Below are 17,757 nucleotides of genomic sequence, written 5' to 3' on the forward strand. Positions count from 1 at the left end.
TGTGTAGGAAAGTACCATCTTTCCTGGCATGTTACCCCCAATTTTACATGTATGTTAGTATGTTTTTGCCTGTCTCACTGGGATCCTGCTGGTCAGGACCCCAGTACTTATATGTTATGGCCTAATGTGTGTGTCTGTATAGTGCTTAACTGTGTCACTGAGGCACTGCTAATCATAACCTCAGTGCTTATGCTCTCTCTGCTTTTACATTTGTCACTTTAGGCTAGTGACTTCATTTACCAATTTCAATTGCCCTCCCCCCCTATTTATCCCTAGTATATTCTACCTAGGAGATCCTTATGGGCTGAAGCATTTCTTTTGCCACCCATAAGGAGCTCAGACAAACCTTTCACAGGACTGCCACTGCAGCCTGGGTGAAATAGTGCACACATTATTTCACAGCCATTTTCACTGAAATTAAGTAACTTATAAGTCACCTATATGTCTAACCTTCATTTAATGAAGGCTAGGTGCAAAGTCACTAAGTGTGAGGGCATCCTTGCACTAGCAAAGGTGCCCCCACATAGTTCAGGGCCATTTCTCTGAACTTTGTGAGTGCGGGGACACCATTACACGTGTGCACTACATATAGAACAATACCTATATGTAGCTTCACAATGGTAACCCCTAATATAGCCATGTAAGGTGTCTACGATCATGGAATTGTCCCCCCCATTCAAAATTGGGGATTGGGAAGCCAATTCCATGCATCCTGGGGGCTCGACCATGGACCCCCGGTACTGCCAAACCAGCTCTCTGAGGCTTGCAATGCAGCTACAGCTGCTGCCACCTCACAGACAGGGTTATGCCCTCCTGGGGTCTGAGCAGCTCAGTCCCACGAAGGCAGAACAAAGCATTTCCTTTGGAAGCAGGGTGTTACACCCTCTCCCCTTGGAAATAGGTGTTACAGGCTGGGGAGGGATAGCCTCCCCCAGACTCTGGAAATGCTTTGAAGGGCACAGATGGTGCCCTCCTTGCAAAAGCAAGTCTACACTGGTTCAGGGACCCCTTGTCCCCTGCTCTGGTTTGAAACTGGTCAAAGGAAAGGGGAGTGACCTCTCCCCTGACCAGTACCTCCCAGGAGAGGTGCCCAGAGCTCCTCCAGTGTGTCCCAGACTTCAGCCATCTTGCTTTACAAGGGGTGGGGGCACTCTGGAGGGCTCTGAGTGGCCAGTGCCAACAGGTGACGTCAGAGACCCCTCCTGATAGGTCCATACCTGATAAGGTAGCCAATCCTCCTCTCAGGGCTATTTAGGGTCTCTCCTGTGGGTTCTCTTCATATTCTACTTGCAAGATTCCAGCAGGAATCCTCTGCAACTACTACTTCATCCTCTGACCTCGGATCAACTGCAGCCTGCTCCAGGAACCGCTGTAACAGCAACAAAGTATCCACAAGGGATACTTTTCCTCTGCAACTTTAGCTCCAGCCAGCAACTGCAACAGTTTCCACGGTGTGTACGCTCTGAGGACTCCCTGTCTTCACCTTGTACAAGAAGGACCGAAGAAATCTCCCGTGGGGTGATGGAGTCACTCCCCTGCTGAAGCAGGCACCTTCTAAATCAACAACTGGTTCTCTTTGACTCCTCTCCTGGCAACAAGCATGCTCCTTGGAACACAGAGGGTGGACCCCATCGACCCAGACTGTCCTGTGACCCAGCCGTCCCAATTTGGAGGAGGTAAGACCTTGACTTCCCCCAGAACGACAGTCCCCCTGTGCACCACGTCTTCTTCACCTCCTGCAGCCTCTGTGCACTATTTGCAAAATTCCTTTGTGCACAGGCTGACCCAGGTCCCCAGCACGCTATCCTGCGATGCTCAACTCGCTGAGTTGATCTCCAGCGGCATGGGACCTTCCTTTGTAGTGCTACACAAACTGCATTTTGCACCTCCGTTTTCCCCATCTCCTGGGATTCCCATTAATGCTATCTGGTGCTCTAAGGGCTCTCTGAAGTGCTGAGAGCCCCCTCTTCCTCCTCACACAGAGTTGAGGCCCCAAGGTCCCTCCTGGGTCCATATAGCTGCTACTTGACGCAAAACGTGACTTTGCCTGAACCAAGGCTTGTTGGAGGAATCCAGTGCCAAAACTCACCTGCATCTAACTTCATGATGTGGGACATCCTTTGCATCATGCAGGAACCCGCTGGCATCTTCCTAGAGTGCATTTCTGCACTCTTCGTCCAACCGGGGACTCTTCTTTTGCACCCTCTTCTCGGTTGGCAGGGACTCCCATCCCTCCTGGAACTTCTTTCGACTTCTGGACTTGGTCTCCTTCCTTTGCAGGTCTTCAGGTCCAGAAATCCACCATTTGTTGTTTGCAGACTTGGTTGGTTCTTGCAGTAATTCCAATCATGAGGTGTAGTGTGTCCTAAGGAAACTTGCAGTACTTTACTCCTGCTTTTCTGGGCTCTGGGATGGGGTAATTTACTTACCTTTACTGTATTCTTTCTCTCCCAGCGATTCTGCACACACTACACTTGTCTGGGGGGAATTTGTGATTCACATTCTACTTTCTTAGTTTATGGTTTGTGTTGCCCCTAGACCTATTTTCTCCCATTGCATTCTTGTAGGAGGCTGGCCTGGCTTATAGTGGGTACCTGATGGTACTTACACCTTGTGCCAGTTCCAGTTATCCCTTATTAGTAGATTAGTAGTGTTCTAGCAGCTTAGGCTGATAGAGGTAGCTATAGCTGAGCAGCTTAGGCTGAATTAGGAGACATGCAAAGCTCCTACTATACCACTTATATCATATAGCACTATATCACAAGAAAACACAATACTCAGAGTTACTAAAAATAAAGGTACTTTATTTTAGTGACAATGTGCCAAAAGTATCTCAGAGGATATAGGTGGTCATTACAACCCTGGCGGTCGGTGTTAAAGCGACGGTAAGACCGCCAACAGTCTGGCGGTAAAAAAATTGCAATTACGACCGTGGCGGAAACCACCAACAAAGACAGCCACTTTAACACTCCGACTGCCACGGAGGTACAAACAGCGCGGCGGTCACCACCAACAGACAGGCGGGAGCCAATGTACCACCCACACTATTATGACAGGCCAATCCGCCACCTTTTCCGGGGCGGATTCAACGCGGATAAAAACACGGCGGAAACAGGAATCCCGAAGGAAAAACGCTCACCTCTACACACCCCACGAGGAACGAGGACGCCATCGATCCAGAACTCCAAATTCTACCTGCAATAGTCTTCCTGCTCCTCTACCAGGAGCACGAACGCCAGCCAGTGAGTACTGCACCTACGACACAGGGGAGGGGGGAGGGAAAAAACAGGGACATACACATGCAACACCCCCACCCTCACCCACTACAACACACACACTAATGCATATCAATACATCACAGTTACACCCCCCAAACCTCCCGGAAGGATGCAAAGACAATAGAACATGAGTGTAACCATTGTAATATATTAAAAGCAAGTAGGCAGAAATATATATATACACCATGTACAAAATATATACCAAGCATAGTAGTCCAGGTAGTGCTCTAAGAAAGTCCGTGGAACACTGGGACCACACGGTATGGGCGAGGCCCACACAAGATCCCCGACCATGACGGAGAGAACACTGGAGGGGCATCAGAGAGCAACTAAACAGGCACCTCAGGGGGAGGGAAAGGGGGGGCACCTCAGCCGCTTGAGTGCACGACGCCAAATCCACGAGGGGGCCACATACCACTGTTCCATCCTGGGGAGTGCAAAGCCACAGTCTCTGAAGTCTCTACAGTGGGTGGTTTGCCCACTGTTCAATCCTGGGGAGTGCAAAGCCACAGTCTCACAAGTCTCTACAGTGGGTGGTTTGCCCACTGTTCAATCCTGGGGAGTGCAAAGCCACAGTCTCACAAGTCTCTACAGTGGGTGGGTTGCCCACTGTTCAATCCTGGGGAGTGCAAAGCCAAAGTCTCTCAAGTCGATAACAGTCTCCACTGATTCTGGAGGGGGCATGGTGCCCAGAGTGCTTCATCCTGCTAAGGACAGAGGTAGTGGATGGATCTCTCCACTGGTTCTGGAGGGGGCATGGTGCCCAGAGTGCTTCATCCTGCCAAGGACAGAGGTGGTGGATGGATCTCTCCACTGGTTCTGGAGGGGGCATGGTGCCAGAGTGCTTCATCCTGCTAAGGACAGAGGTAGTGGATGACAGTCTCCACTGGTTCTGGAGGGGGCATGGTGCCCAGAGTGCTTCATCCTGCCAAGGACAGAGGTAGTGGATGGATCTCTCCACTGGTTCTGGAGGGGGCATGGTGCCCAGAGTGCTTCATCCTGCTAAGGACAGAGGTAGTGGATGACAGTCTCCACTCGTTCTGGAGGGGGCTTTGTGCTCAGAGTGCATCATTCACCCCGTGACGGACTCAGTTGCGTCAGTGCCCTTGCCGCTCATGGGCCAGCGGTGCTTGAGACAGAGGTGCCCTGTTCAGGGGTGTTTGAGATGGCAGTTCCCTGTTCAGCGGTGCTTGAGACGCCAGTGCCCTGTTCGGCGGTGCCCTGTTCAGCGGTGCTTGAGATGGCGGTGCCCTGTACAGCGGTGTTTGAGATGGCGGTGCCCTGTTCAGCGGTGCTTGAGATGGCGGTGCCCTGTGCAGCGGTGCTTGAGACAGCGTTGCCCTGTTCAGCGGTGCTTGAGATGGCGGTGCCCTGTTCAGCTGTGTTTGAGATGGCGGTGCCCTGTTCAGCGGTGCTTGAGACGGCGGTGCCCTGTTCAGCGGTGCTTGAGACGGCGGTGCCCTGTGCAGCGGTGCTTGAGATGGCGGTGCCCTATTCAGCGGTGCTTGAGGCGGCAGTCTCCATTGCAGGGACTCAGCTGCTGGCGGTCTTCATGGCCCAGCGGGGCTTTTGCTAGCGGTCCTTCATGGCCCAGCGGGGCTTTTGCTAGCGGTCCTTCATGGCCCAGCGGGGCTTTTGCTGGCAGTCCTTCATGGCAGGTGGGCTTGTGCTGGCGGACCTGTCCTGGGCAGCTGGGCTTGTGCTGGCGGGCCTGTCCTGGGCACCTTGGCTTGTGCTTGCGGTGGCCTCCTTGGCAGGTGGGCTTGTGCTGGCGGACCTGTCCTGGGCAGCTGAGCTTGTGCTGGCGGGCCTGTCCTGGGCACCTGGGCTTGTGCTGGAGGTGGGCTCCTGGGCAGCGGGGATGATGGCGGTCTTCTCCGCCGTGCTGCTCTTCCCAGACTTGCCGGGTTTCTTGTGGCCCTTCCCCACCTTGGAAGGTGTCACAGCTGACTCCACACTCCCACCGGGACCCCTTGGAGCAGGTTTGGTGGCTGGAGTCTTCCCCCTCTCCCGCCGGGCACTGGCCAACGTCTGATGCTTCACAGGTGGGGGACTGTCTGTGCTGTGGCTCCATGCCACACTGGCTGCCCTGGTGGCCGGTGCACTCCAGATTCCGGTGACTAGAGATGCTGTGGCTGAGGTGCTAGATCGGGACCTAGAAGACGGACAGGGTGGGGGAGGTGTGGGAAAGAGGTCCAGGTTGGACAGGAAAAGTTTTTTGGACACACTGGGACGGGTAGCTGGAGGGGGTTTAGGAGTGGAGGAAGAGGTGGTGGTTGTAAGAGGTGTACGTTTGCTGACTTTGGGTGAAGGTGCATGGGCTGGAGGCTGTCGTGAGGTGGATGGCTGTTGGGTGGGTGTGTGCCTGCGTTTATGTATCTTGGGAGGGGGCGTCACAGACACACTGGGAGAGGACACAGAGGACGTGTGAATGGTAGTAGGGGTGGTGACTGCACGTGAGCGGGCTGTGGTGGTGGGTGTGCTGGAGAGGGACGTAGTGGCTGTAGAGGTAGTGCATGCAGGTGTGAGTGTAAACGAGACTGGGAGGGACGATGGAGATGAGGAGGAGGGGGACATAGTGGAGGCAGTGGATGTTGGTGTTTCTGCATGTGTGTGATGCTTGCATGAGTGCCTGTGGGATGTGTGGTGCTTATGTTTGCCTGAGCTTCCCTTGTGTGTTGACATGTGTGCATGCTGGTCTGTAGGTGTGCTTGGGATAGGCTGAGGTACAGGGGATTGGGTCGGGTGGAGGAAGTTGGAGGGGGGAGGCTAGACACAGGGAGAATGGCTGCCATCAGTGCTGAGGCCAGAGTCTGAAAAGCTCGCTGAAGGGCCGCCTGACCAGAATGAATGCCCTCCAGGAATGCATTTGTTTGTTGCAACTGCCTTTCTACACCCTGGATGGCATTCAAAATGGTAGACTGCCCAACAGTGAGGGACCTGAGGCGGTCAATGGCCTCCTCACTGAGGGCAGTAGGGGTGACTGGGGCAGGGCCTGAGGTGCCTGGGGTGAATGTGATGCCCACCCTCCCGGGTGAGCGGGCACGGGGCGAAGGCTGAGGGGCTGCTGGGAGGGCGGTGCTGGAAGGGAGGGTGGCGGCTGTACCTGTAGATGGGGGGGGCACAGATGTTGCCGCCACCACAAGGGAGCTCCCATCAGAGGAAGAGTCCGTGTCACTGGTGTCAGCTCCTGTCCCCGCCGTGGAGCTCCCCTCGGTCCCACTGGTGAGGTCCAAGTCCATAGTGTGGCCGTCCATGGCTATGTGGGATGCAGCCCCCTGGTGCTGTGGTGCCACTGCTCCTCCGCCCGATGACGCTAATGCACACAAGAACAGGGAGACCACAAAAAGGGGGGGCGACAGAAGAAAGACATGTTGAGTGCATGCATCACCGCTACCGTTGGCGGACACGACAGACACAGAAGCCCCCTGTACTACGCCACGCTCTTGGGCTCCACTGTTCAATTCCTGGGAAATGGCCTACAAGGCTGTGGATGACATCTGCACACATAGATGACACAGGGGCATGACTAGGTGTAGTTGTCACTCTACAGAGGTGGGGTGGGGTGCAACATGGCCTAACTTACGGAGGGGCCTTGTCTACGGAACTCGCCCTGGCCTAGGGAAACCCACAGCCCACCTCCCCCACCCAGACACCTCCACTTCTTATGGCGGAATAGCAGCATCCCTTATGTGATGGGTCAACTCCAGAGGCACCGTGTGTGGCTATTAGGTGAGCACCTGGAAGCAAGATAGTGGGAATGGTTGTCTGGGTCTGGGGATATCCCTCCAGGTTAGTGTGTGTCTAACAGTTGTCCCTCGCCATTTGCAGGTGACTCTGGTCACCCCAACCTGTCATGGCTACTGACCCCAGTGAGGAATCCCAGGACAAGGGCAGAGGAACGCTACAATGAGGCCCTTGGGCAAACTAGGAGGGTGATCGAGCGGACCTTTGGCCTCCTGAAGGCCAGGTTCCGGTGCCTCCATATGACAGGTGGATCCCTGTTCTACTCACCGAGAAGGTGTGCCAGATCATGGTGGCCTGCTTGGCTTTGCGACGACAGGTGCCTTTTCTGCAGGAGGATGGTCCAGATGCCGGTGTTGTGGCAGCTGTGGAGCCTGTGGACAGTGAAGACGAGGAAGAAGTCATGAACAACAGGGACTCAGTGATCCAGCAATATTTCCAGTGAGACACAGGTAAGAGTACAGACCTGCCTACTACATGTACTTTAACACTACTACCTCTCTACTGTCTGTTGTTTTCACCCAGTGTATGGCTACTGAGTTGTCACTTTCCCTTACGATTTCACAGATGTGGGTCCCACTGTGTGACATCTGCTTAGATTCCTCATGGACTAGAGCTGTGTGACATAGGTATATTGACATTACAATTGAAAGAGCATTTTGTCACTGTAATTGTTACTACACTATTTCGAAATCACTGACAGACTCCAGATTGTTTTGTGCTTTAAGTGTGTTTATTTAAGTGCTCAATATTGGAGGGGGTAGTGAAATGGTGAGGGATGATGGCGGAGGAATGTCCATGGCAGAGTCCAGTCTATTAGTCCGACAGGTGCATATCCCATATGGGCATAGGAAGTGGAGCTGGGGCAGTTTAAGTATGGACAGGGTGACAAAGTGGGACAGTAGGATGACAATCAGGGTGGACTCATTTCTTGGCGGGGGTCTTGGCATTGTGCTCTGTCTTGTTCCTGGATCTTAGGGACTGTTTGTGGGGTGGTTCTCCCTCTGCAGGGGTGGGGTGCTGGTGTGGTGTCCTGTGGCGGGGCGTCCTGTCCACTAGCGCCGGGGGAGGTGGTGGGCAGTTTCATCGTCCATGCTAGTGTCAGGGGCCCCTTGTAGTACCACAGTGTCCCTCCTGGTGTTCACAAGTTCATTCAGCACCCCTACGATGGTGCCCAGGGTGGAGCTGATGGTTCTGAGTTCCTCCCTGAAGCCCATATACTGTTCCTCCTGCAGCCGCTGGGTCTACTGAAACTTGGCCAGTACCATTGCCATTGTCTCCTGGGAGTGATGGTAGGCTCCCATGATGGAGGAGAGGGCTTCGTGGAGAGTGGGTTCCCTTGGACTGTCCGCCCCCTGTCGCATAGCAGCCCTCCCAGTTCCCCTGTGTTCCTGGGCCTCCGTCCCCTGGACCGTGTGCCCACTGTCACTGCCCCCAGGTCCCTGTTGTTGTTGGGGTGGTGGGTTAGGCTGGGTTCCCTGTAGTGGTGGACACACAGCTGATTGACGTGTCCTGGGGGCGGAGGTATGGGACCGCTGGGTGGGTGCTGTTGTTTCCAGAGGGGGGAAGGTCTGTGGTGGCCTGTGACTGGGTGAGGGGAACCGACTGTCCCGAGGTCCCCGATGGGCCGGGCTGGTCATCTAGATCCAGTTGGACAGAGCTGCTGTCATCACTGTGGCCCTCTTCTGTTGGTCATGTGTGGACCCTCCTGTCCGGTGACGTTGGGTAGGCGTCCTGCAGGGGTATAAAAGGATGGATATTACATCTGTGTGTGCCATGGTGTGCAATGGGTGGGTGACCGTGTACCCCCGTGTGGGACCTTGTGTGATGATGGTTTATGGGTATGTGCAGTGGGCATGCTTTAGTGATGGGTGTCCATGCTTTGATGTTGCATGCAGGGCTTGGTGTTGGGATGGGTGGTTTGTGATGTTGGGACATATGTGAGGAGTTGGGGTGCTGGGCGTGAGGGTGGGGGTATGTGATGGCATGCAGGTAGGGTGGTAGATGTTATAGTTAAGATTTGTCTTACCAGAGTCCATTCCTCCACCTACTCCTGCGAGGCCCTCAGGATGCAGAATCGCCAAGACCTGCTCCTCCCATGTTGTTAGTTGTGGGTGAGGAGGTGGGGGTCCGCCGCCAGTCCGCTGAACCGAGACCATGGAACGCACATTCCCCCGTACGTCGTTCCCCCTCTTCCTGATGTCCTCCCGATTTCTTGGGTGCTGCCCCACTGCGTTGACCCTGTCCACTATTCTTCGCCATAGCTCCATCTTCCTTGCAATTGAGGTGTGCTGCACCTGTGATCCGAATAGCTCTGGCTCTACCCAGACGATTTCCTCCACCATGACCCTAAGCTCCTCCTCCGAGAACCTGGGGTGTCTTTGCCGTGCCATGGGGTGGTGTAGGTGATGTGTGGGGTGGAGTGTGGGGTGATAAGTGTGCTGATATGTAGTGGGGTGTTGTGTGAGGTGCGTGGAAGTTCTGTGGGTGATGGTGTTGTGTGCCTGTGGATGCAGTTGTTCTTGCTGGTGCTGTCTCTCTCTGGCCTTCTTTCGGAATTTTTGGTAGTAGGGGTTTGTGGGTGATGTGGGTGTGTGTTTTATATTGTAATGGGTGTGTGGGAGTGGTGTGTGTATGTGTATCAGTTGTGTGTATTTCAAATTGTCCAATGTGGCTGTGTTTTGTTAAAGTGTGTGTGTTTTGTTAAAGTGTGTGTATTTTGAGCGCAGTGGTGTGTACCGCCAATGGAATACCGCGGTTGAAAGACCGCCGCATGGATTTGTGTGTCGTGATAGTGTGGGCTTTTTCTGTTGCCGTGATTGTGGAGGTTTTGTTTTCACCAGTTTATCACTGACCTTTGGTGTGGCGGACTTGTGTGGGTGTCTGAATTTTGGCGGATTCCGAAATGTGGGTCATAATAGCTGTGGCGGAATTCCTCGGCCGCAGCGGTGTGTTGGCGGTCTTCTGCACGGCGGTAAGCATCTTTTACCGCCAATGTTGTAATGAGGGCCATACTCCCTTAGGGGGTAAGTAATATACACAAAATATACACACAAACCAAAATCAGGTAAGTAAAACACTTAGAAAAGTAGTGCAAACACTGTAGAACACAATAGAATGCAATTGGAGAAAATAGGCCTAGGGGCAACACAAACCATATACTCTAAAAGTGGAATGCGAACCACGAATGGACCACAGGTCTAGTGTAGTGTGTAGAGGGTTGCTGGGAGTGTAAGAAAACACTAAGGGCCATATTTATACTTTTTGACGCAAAACTGCGCTAACGCAGTTTTGCGTCAAAGAAATTAGCGCCGGCTAACGCCATTCTGAAGCGCCATGCGGGCGCCGTATTTATTCAATGACGTTAGCTGGCGTTTGCCGCCGGCGCTGCCTGGTGTGCGTGGAAAAAAACGACGTACACCAGGCAGCGCCGGCGTAGGGGGAAAATGGAGTATGGGCGGCCAAAAATGGTGCAAGTCAGGCTGAGGCAAAAAAATCGCCTCAACCCGTTTTGCGCAATTTTTTTACGACGCCCAACCCCCATTGAAATGACTCCTGTCTTAGCAAAGACAGGAGTCATGCCCCCTTGCCCAATGGCCATGCCCAGGGGACTTATGTCCCCTGGGGATGGCCATTGGGCATAGTGGCATGTAGGGGGGCGCAAATCAGGCCACCCTATGCCACAAAAACAAAAACAAAAAAATACTTACCTGAACTTACCTTAATGTCCCTGGGGTGGGTCCCTCCATCCTTGGGTGTCCTCCTGGGGTGGGCAAGGGTGGCAGGGGGTGTCCCTGGGGGCAGGGGAGGGCACCTCTGGGCTCATTCTGAGCCCACAGGTCCCTTAACGCCTGCCCTGACCCAGGCGTTAAAATCTGGCACTAATGCGGGTTTTTTAGACCCGCCCACTCCCGGGCGTCATTTTTGCCCGGGAGTATAAATACAACGCATATGCATCGGAGTCATTTTTTAAGACGGGAACGCCTACCTTGCATATCATTAACGCAAGGAAGGTGTTCACGCAAAAAAATGGCGCTAACTCCATGAACTTTGGCGCTAGACGCGTCTAACGGCAAAGTATAAATATGGAGTTAGTTTTGCGTCGAATTTGCGTCGAAAAAAACTACGCAAATTCAGCGCAAACAGAGTATAAATATGCCCCTAAGGGTGTCCAAGATACCCCACCCCAAGACCCTGAAAAGTAGGAGTAAAGTTACCCTACTACCCCAGAAAGACAGTGAAGTTGAGTTAGGGGATTCTGCAAAGATAACAACTGACTGCAAAGCACTGAAGACGGATTCCTGGACCTGAGGACCGGCAAAGGAAGGGGAACAAGTCCAAGAGTCACGCAAGTGTCCAGTGGGGGGCAGGAGCCCACTAAACCCCAGATGAAGGTGCAAAAGGGCTGCCTCCGGGTGGAAGAAGCTGATGATTCTGCAACAACGGAAGGTGCCAGGAACTTCTCCTTTGGTCAGAAGATGTCCTACGGTGTGCTGGAGGATGCAGAGTTGTTTCCACGCAGAAAGACTGCAAACAAGCCTTGCTAGCTGCAAGAGTTGGGGTTGAGGATTTTGGGTGCTGCCAGGGCCCTGGAAGGACCAGGAGGTCACCCCTTGGAGGAGGAGACAGAGGGGGCACTCAGCAACACAGAGAGCTCACACAGAAGCAGGCAGCACCTGCAGAAGTACCTGAACAGGCACTTAGAAGATCTGAGGACAGCAGTCGACTCAAAGTCACAAAAGAGGGTCCCACGACGTCGGAGTCCAACTCAGCGGGTTGGGCAATGCAGGACGGAGTGCTGGGGACCTGGGCTAGGGTGTTCATGAAGGAAGTCTTGCAAAAGTACACAGAACCCCGAGCAGCTGCAGTTCACGCAGTACACAGGATTACTGTCTAGCGTGGGGAGGCAAGGACTTACCTCCACCAAAATAGGACAGAAGGGCCACTGGACTGTGGAAGACACTTGGACCCAGCTCCTGTGTTCCAGGGACCACGTTCGTCAGGATGAGAGGGGAGCCAGAGGACCGGTGATGCAGAAGTTTGATGCCTGCGTTAGCAGGGGGAAGATTCCGTCGACCCACAGGAGATTTCTTCTTGGCTTCCAGTGCAGGGTGATGGCAGACAGCCCTCAGAGCATGCACCACCAGAAAACAGTTGCAAAAGCCGGCAGGATGAGGCGCTACAATGTTGCTGGTAGTCTTCTTGCTACTTTGTTGCGGTTATGCAGGCGTCCTGGAGCAGTCAGCGGTCGATCTTTGGCAGAAGTCGAAGAGGGAAGTGCAGAGGAGCTCTGGTGAGCTCTTGCATTTGTTATCTGATGAAATGCCCACAGGAGAGACCCTAAATAGCCCACAGAGGAGGAGTGGCTACAGAGAAAGGTAAGCACCTATCAGGAGGGGTCTCTGACGTCACCTGCTGGCACTGGCCACTCAGAGCTGTCCATTGTGCCCTCATACCTCTGCATCCAAGATGGCAGAGGTGTGGGACACACTGGAGGAGCTCTGGGCACCTCCCCTGGGAGGTGTAGGGCTGGGGAGTGGTCACTCCCCTTTCCTTTGTCCAGTTTCGCACCAGAGCAGGGGGAGATCCCTGAACCGGTGTAGACTGGCTTATGCAAGGAGGGCACCATCTGTGCCCTTCAAAGGATTTCCAGAGGCCAGGAGAGGCTTCTCCTCCCAGGCACTTCACACCTATTTCCAAAGGGAGAGGGTGTAACACCCTCTCTCAGAGGAAATCCTTTGTTCTGCCTTCCTGGGACTTGGCTGCCCAGGCCCCAGTGGGGGCAGAAACCTGTCTGAGGGTTGGCAGCAGTGGTAGCGGTTGTGAAAACCCCGGAAAGTTAGTTTGGCAGTACCCGGGCTCTATGCTGAAGACCGGGGGATGCATGGATTGCGGTGACAATTCCATGATCCTAGACATGTTACATGGCCATGTTCGGAGTTACCATGGTGACGCTACACATAGGTATTGACCTCTATGTAGTGCACACGTGTAATGGTGTCCCCGCACTCACAAAGTCCGGGGAAATTGCCCTGAACAATGTGGGGACACCTTGGCTAGTGCCAGGGTGCCCTCACACTAAGTAACTTGGCACCTAACCTTCACCAAGTGAGGGTTAGACATATAGGTGACTTATAAGTTACTTAAGTGCAGTGTAAAATGGCTGTGAAATAACGTGGACGTTATTTCACTCAGGCTGCAGTGGCAGTCCTGTGTGAGAATTGTCTGAGCTCCCTATGGGTGGCAAAAGAAATGCTGCAGCCCATAGGGATCTCCTGGAACCCCAATGCCCTGGGTACCTAGGTACCATATACTAGGGAATTATAAGGGAGTTCCAGTGTGCCAATAAGAATTGGTAAAATTAGTCACTAGCCTGCAGTGACAATTTTAAAAGCAGAGAGAGCATAAACACTGAGGTTCTGTTTAGCAGAGCCTCAGTGATACAGTTAGGCACCACACAGGGAACACATATAGGCCACAAACGTATGAGCACTGGGGTCCTGGCTAGCAGGATCCCAGTGAAACATATCAAACACACTGACAACATAGGCTTTCCACTATGAGCACTGGGTCCTGGCTAGCAGGACCCCAGTGAGACAGTAAAAACACCGTGACATATACTCATAAACAGGCCAAAAGTGGGGGTAACAAGGCTAGAAAGAGGCTACCTTCCTACAACTTGGTACTGCTGACCAAGTAGGTGTTGATCAGGGTGAACCAGTTTCTCTATAACCATAGTTACACTGGCTCCTGTGTCCCTGTAGGCCTCAACCTCAACATCATTAATTAGGGGTAGTTGCTTGCTCTTACCCATATTAAGGGGGCAAGCAACCAAGTTGGCAAAGTCAATGCCACCATCAGAGACTAAAACAGCCTCTGTGGTCTCCCTAACAAAAACAATCCCAACTACACTGCCAATAGTGAGCCCAGCTACACCCTTGGATTGGCTATTTATAGTAGACTTCCCACCACCACTGCTATTACTAGGGGCACTAGAGTTTGCAGTTGCGGTTGTGGAAGCCTTAGTGTTTTTCTTTGGACAAGTGGCATCACTTGCCCAATGGCCTTTTACTTTACATAAATAACACCATGGCTTTTTCTGATTGTGAGAAGAGGATTTGGACCCACCACCCCCAGAGGATTTTTGTGGGCCTGACGAAGACACAGAATGTTTTTTATCTTTGTCCCCACCCTTGTAAGAAGACTTACCATCCTACTTCTTGCTATCCTTGTCACCCCCTGTATGAACTTTTCTGTTCACTCTTGTTCTGACCCATTTGTCTGCCTTCTTTCCTAAATTCTTGGGGAGAGGTCAGACCTGAGTCTACCAAGTACTGGTGCAACAAATAAGACACACAATTGTTCAAAATATGCTCTCTCAGGATTAGAATATATAGGCCAATGCCACCAGGTGTGACAGAAATTGTCTTGGGACTGACTACCCCAGTTTCAATGATGGACCTAAAAGTGAACCCAACTACACCCTTACTTTGACTGTTGCCAGCAGTCCCACCACTATTACCACAACTGCTAGGGGCACTAGGGTTTGATGTCTTAGTGGTGGTAGGCTGAGGGGGTGTACCTGGGCAGGACTTATCCCCTGCCCAATGGCCTTTATTTTTACACACATAGCACCAAGGCTTTTTAGTGTGTGCGGGTTGGGAAGAAGAGGAAGAAGATTTTTTTTCCCCACCACCTGAAGAGTGTTTAGGACGTGAAGAAGGATCTTTGGTTTTACCTTTATCCCCATGCTTATCCTGAGATTTCTCACCATCTTTCTTCTTGCCATCCTTGTCACCCCCTGTATGAGCTTTTCTGCTCACTCTTGTTCTGACCCATTTGTTTGCTTTCTTTCCCAGTTCTTGGGGAGAGGTCAGATCTGAGTCTGCCAAGTACTGGTGCAATAAGTCAGACACACTTATTCAAAATATGCTCTCTCAGGATTAGATTATACAGGCTTTCATAGTCAGTCACCTTACTGCCATGTAACCAACCCTCCAGGACCTTCACTGAACAGTCTACAAAGTCTGTCCAGTCTTGAGAGAACTCTTTTCTGGTGTCTCTGAACTTAATCCTGTATTGTTCAGTGGTTAAGCCAAATCCATCCAAAAGTGCATCCTTCAAAACTTTGTTGGTATTAGCATCACTTTCTCTGACGATAAGGAGCCTATTCCTACCCTTACCAGTGAAAGATAGCCACAAGATAGCTGCCCACTGCCTTTGAGCGACCAACTGTACCATACAGGCCCTCTCAAGTGCAGCAAACCACTTGTTAATGTCATCCCGCTCCTTGTAAGGGGGGACTATCTTATGCAGGTTTCTGGAATCTTACTCTCTAACAGGATTGCTATGAAAAACACTGCTGCTGCCACCATGGGGAACTAACCCCAACCTCTGCCTTTCCCTTTCCACATCCAGAGATTCCCTGTCTAAGGCCAGCTGCTGCTGTTTAAGCTTCAGCCTGGCCTCTTCGAACCTCAGCTATCTGAGTTCCCTTTCCATTAAGTTATCCTCAGGGTGGGAGGGTTGGCAATTGTGAGACACATAAGAAATGTGGGAATTGACAGAGAGAGACCTGTCCTTAACTGGCTGGACTATAGTAACCTGGAGTGAAAGGTGCCCTACTAGTGTGTGACCCCCTCCCACTACCAGTGTCACTAGATGGGCTGTTAGCTGACAGGTCCTTGGAAGAACCCTCTCCAGCATCCTCAGCGGACTCCTCTGAGTCTGGCTGGGTACCCCCCTCCTCTACCTCCTGATCCTGGGATGGGTCAGACTGGTTCTGGTCACTTTCTACGAGACGGCTAAGGAGAAGATCTTTTGTAGGATTCTTACCAATTGCTAAACCTCTTTCAATGCAGAGATCCCTCAAACTTTTAAAGTTTAGATTCCCATATGTTGCCTGGACACCTGTGGGAGTAGGCTCTACTGCAGACAGGACAGAAAAGGTTTAGGACAGAGAGAGAAAAACGTTTTTGGAACTTTTTAAAGAACAGAAAAAAACTTTTTCAAACTTTAGAAAACTTTTAAAAGTTTTCAGAAACGTTTTAGAAAGTTTTAGAGAAGGAAAGTTAAACTGTTTAGGTTACTGTGTATATTCTGAAGTATTTGGTATATGTATTTCTTATGAAAAGCACCAATGACAAAGTGGTAAAGCAGTTACAAGTACTTATCCCACCGTTGCACCACCGATGTAGGAGGCTGGCCTAGCTTATAGTGGGTACCTGATGGTACTTTCACCTTGTGCCAGGTCCAGTTATCCCATATTAGTAGATTAGTAGTGTCCTAGCAGCTTAGGCTGACAGAGGTAGCTATAGCAGAGCAGCTTAGGCTGAACTAGGAGACATGCAAAGCTCCTACTATACCACTGATATCATATAGCACTATATCACAAGAAAACACAATACTCAGAGTTACTAAAAATAAAGGTACTTTATTTTAGTGACAATGTGCCAAAAGTATCTCAGAGGATATACTCCCTTAGGAGGTAAGTAAAATACACAAAATATACACACAAACCAAAATCAGGTAAGTAGGCCTAGGGGCAACACAAACCATATACTACGAAAGTGGAATGCGAACCACTTAGGGACCCCAGTCCTAGTGTAGTGTGTAGATGGTCGCTGGGAGTGTATGAAAACACTATGGGTGTCTAAGATACCCCACCCCAAGACCCTGAAAAGTAGGAGTAAAGTTACGCTACTTCCCCAGAAACACACTAAAGACGTGATAGGAGAGTCGGCCAAGAATGGGGGGGGATAGACAGAGGATACACATGGTCAATGCCAGCAACACCACAACCATTGGCGTACACAACACACACTGAGCTGCCCTATGCACTAGGCCACGCCCAACCACTCACTAAGGTAGTCACCAGCCCATGGGGTACAATGCCTAAAGGCCAGCACCTGCACACCTGACACCCACTGGACCCTGCACAGTAGTAGTTGGCCACTTGTACCATTGGGGTAGGGGTGCTTCAGAGCCTGCAAACAAGGGACCTACCATGGCATGATAGCCCTGGCCTAGGGGCACCCACAGCCCACATCCCCCACCCAGCTAGTTCCAATAGCACGCAAAGTCAGCGTTCTGAAACTGTACTCACCCCTTGTGGCCGCTGTAATGCCCTCAAGCGCCCATCCAACTCCGGATAGGCCACTGCCAGGATGTGGAACATCAGGGGGGTCATGGTGTAACGGGCACCCATTCCACGTTGGGAGGCCAGCCCCTGCTGGGCCTCCGCCGTCTTCTTGGTCCAGCGGCTCAGGTCCTCCCATCTCTTGCAGCAGTGGGTGCTCCGTCTGATATATACCCCCAGGGTCCAGACCTCCTTGGCTATGGCATGCCAAATACCCTTCCTATGGAGAGCGCTGACCTAGAGGGAAAAGACAGCGGAAAATATAATTATTCACCCATCTGGACATTCATACTCATTGCCCACCAGTTCCCACCCATGCCCTGATGCACATACACTGACCACCTCTCATGCAGCATTCAGGCCAGGACGCCTTAGCACCCCCCAACATGTGGCTTACATCCACACCACTCCAAACAGGCATTGCCCACACATCATGCTCACAGTGTACTCACCTGTTTGTCTGGAGGACCATAGTATAACGTGTACTGGGGAGGACCCCATCCACCCCTTTCTCCAACTCCTCCGCAGTGAAGGCAGGGCCCCTTTCCCCAGACACTCTAGCCATTGTCGCTTCCAGACTCAGGTCACAGCAGCACT

Source organism: Pleurodeles waltl, chromosome 4_2 (genome assembly GCF_031143425.1).
Source record: "Pleurodeles waltl isolate 20211129_DDA chromosome 4_2, aPleWal1.hap1.20221129, whole genome shotgun sequence".
NCBI classification, from domain to species: domain Eukaryota; kingdom Metazoa; phylum Chordata; class Amphibia; order Caudata; family Salamandridae; genus Pleurodeles; species Pleurodeles waltl.